This window comes from Micrasema longulum, unplaced genomic scaffold (genome assembly GCF_059751315.1).
Source record: "Micrasema longulum isolate JH-2025_06_02 unplaced genomic scaffold, ASM5975131v1 h1tg001354l, whole genome shotgun sequence".
Lineage (NCBI taxonomy): Eukaryota > Metazoa > Arthropoda > Insecta > Trichoptera > Brachycentridae > Micrasema > Micrasema longulum.
Window position 1 is genome coordinate 87,298 of NW_028278540.1, and position 3,278 is coordinate 90,575.

At 29.0% G+C, this 3,278-nt stretch overlaps 1 non-coding gene across 1 annotated transcript; it reads left to right on the top strand.

The window, feature by feature from the left end:
- The first annotated feature begins 1,145 nt into the window (after positions 1-1,145).
- Positions 1,146-1,218, top strand: TRNAK-CUU (transfer RNA lysine (anticodon CUU)). The gene has a single exon. It is a non-coding gene; the product is annotated as a tRNA-Lys (tRNA).
- Positions 1,219-3,278: the final 2,060 nt, after the last annotated feature.

The window sequence follows — 3,278 nt, forward strand, 5'->3', positions numbered from 1 at the left end:
AATTAATATTGTCAACTGTTTATTTTATAACTATTGCAACAATAACTTTGATAAATTAATGTATGTATCACTCAAATTTAAGTGCTTTGCCGAGGAAAAAAACTATTACACCCTTACTAATCGATGTTGTTTTATTAAGCTATTTTTTATTTCAACGACAGGCGTACTCTAAGAATGTCACAACAAGACAACTGTACAAAATCATCGTAAAGGTGGTGGCTTAAAAAAGAAAACCACACTTTAAACTTAGCTTTTAAAAAATAAACGTAATATTATTTTATAGAAACAATAATAAATATATTAAATAATAATTCATTGTGCCGTGAATGCTTATTTCTAGACATCTATCAAGCAGTGGCAAAACAAAACTAGTTTATTATGTCTAAATGACATCTGTTGTTAAATAACAATACCATTTTATATAAACAGGTTTGCGTCCTTACTAAATCGTATTACTTGTATTACTATTAAATTACAGATTTCAGTAAACATATATTTTAATTATTTGATAAATATTACGTCTAAATACTGCGACGTAAGTGCGCAGAATGAAATGTTTCATGAAAATAAAGTCGTTTTCTAAATTTTAGCGTTCACTTAGAAGATATCAAGCAATTATAATTAACATGACACAACAAATATTATTTATATCTATTTGCTCTATTTTCCGATCAGTTTTCTATTATCTATTAGACAATGCTCAGCTTAAAAAAAATTTGTGAGTTGATTACATATAATTAAGATATTCTCAATTCTATGGTTGATTTTTTAATTATTATTTATCGGGGATATCAACAGTAATACATGTAACAAAAATACAACAAATAAAATATACAGAGAATAAAACCAATGACAGATACCCACAGAAATACATTAAATACACGTACAATACATACTAGTGTGTTTGTGTGATTATATATATATTTTCTAACAGATGGCAGTAATGTAAGGTTTTTGTAAAAAAATACATTTTAAAATTAATTAAAATGAACATTACCAAATTAAAAATTTCATTTTTCTGTATTTTTATCATTCAAAAACAATAAATAATAAATTGATGCCCTCTGGTACTTTTCAGATCAAAAAAAAGGAAAATATTAGTTATCTGTTTATTTATGTATTATAATTTGTCCTGCTCTATGACAGCCCGGCTAGCTCAGTCGGTAGAGCATGAGACTCTTAATCTCAGGGTCGTGGGTTCGAGCCCCACGTTGGGCGAATACTTTTTGCTTTTATAAATTTACTTTAGTTAAAATTATGTTACGATACTTAACATTTTTACTAGCGTATTCATTTTCAATAATTTAAACAACGTTTGCTTCGAAAAATGTAGATCAACCCAAAACATGTACAATAGAGTTGTACAGTATTTTGTATTTTATGATTTGCAATATAAATTGGCTGTTTATTTACGAACGTATCTTTTTAATTTTGAAAAATTACCAATGACAATTTTACAATCATTGTCATTGCAATTGATCACTTCAATAAAATTGTAACATTCACTTTTGTACATTCTTTTTTGATTAATCCATTTGTTAAAGATTCGTGAAATAAAATAGATGAAACCTTTATTGATGTGGATGAAATAAATGCTCACCCCAGGATTGTGAACGCGTTAATTTGTTAGTTAGCACCATTAGACTCAAATAAAGGAATGATGATAATGTTAATAGTATTATATTACGAATGAAAAATATTATTGTCTTTATAGCGTTTTCTTTGTCATCGATTTTGCATTTTTTATATGTTTATTTTATATATCTTAATAAATGCTTATTATACACATAGGTCATGTGTGACAAAATTACTTGCAAGCGGATATTCTTTGTTTTATCCTCATTAAATACACAATATTGTAAAAATCAGGGGTGGTAAACTGAAAGACAATTAAAAATTCAAATATATTTTCGTAATATTAAAAAAATCTGCTGCCAAAATGCGATTAAAAATTAAATTACAGGGTGATTATTTTTCATAAAACCTCAATTAAATCATTTTTAAATCGTGTGTGAAGTTAAATTTAGTTAGCTAGTACTTCCAACTAAAATTAAATTGATTTCTTTCTTTGAATTTATAAATTATGTCAAACATAGATGTTTTATAAATAATACACATGTGTAAGTTAGAATAAACCTCCGTTTATCGAATAGACTTAACATGGGCTCATTAAACATGATTTATTTTTTATTTCGTTTTATATGTTTATTATATATGTCTTTTTTTATTTTATTAAATTATTTATTTGTTTTGTTTTGTTACTGTTCAAGGGTAAATTTTAAAATTAAAAAAGTATTTTTTTCTAAACCTAGTCTAATTTTCTGACGCACGGTTGGTTTACAACTGACGTTTAGTTAGTCTCATTTTACATTTATTTATACTTTACAGCGTTGTAGCTAGGGGCTGGCCAGGCGGGCGCACTTTGCAGACCCACAGCCTTCTTTTCTCTGTCTTTTCTTAGAAATTAAGTCTCGGAGGGCGCAAAATACAAATATTGCTAGGGGCGCTCATGACCCTATCTACGAAGCTGGTAATTGTCTCATCTAGCGTTTAATGAAAAAAAAATATGCCCATTGTAATGTAAGATTTAAAAATAGATAGATAATATGAAAAAAAGCTCATTTAGCTGTTGGTATTTCGAAAACTTTTTGATAAATTATTGCTTCTGTAGAAAATGCAGTGCAGGTGGTATTTTTATTATAACTTGGTTTTTACATTTATATAAAACATATTATTTGTATTTTATTTTCTCAGTAATCTAAAAAAACTTAATTTGGGACCAAAAAAAAAAATATTGCAACGTTATCTACTTCTGTGTTTTCTGATAATGATCTTTAAATTTGCTCTTTACATCAATCTAAGAATCTTTAATGACACATTACACCGCAGCCTACCTGTAGACGAGAGAGACGACAGGTGTCATTACCGACATGTTTTTACAGCATAATAATACAAAAGACATAGGCGCACACTAGCCTTAAGCTAGGGTTTCCTAGGACAGCGGTGCCCGTATTTTAACGGCCGTAGTGAACGGTGATGCGGTGGATAACCGTCGTAACGGTGACTAGAGTGTGGTTTTCTAGGAAAACGGTGTTAAACGGTGGAAACCACTCTCTAGTCGACGTTACGACGGCTGTCTACCGCATCACCGTTTACTACGGCCGTTAAAATACGGGCACCGCTGTCCTAGGAAACCCTAGCTTTATCCACACAACTTGAAATTAAAATACGAACTTGTAATAATTAAATATTTACTACATGATTAATAGTACTAATGA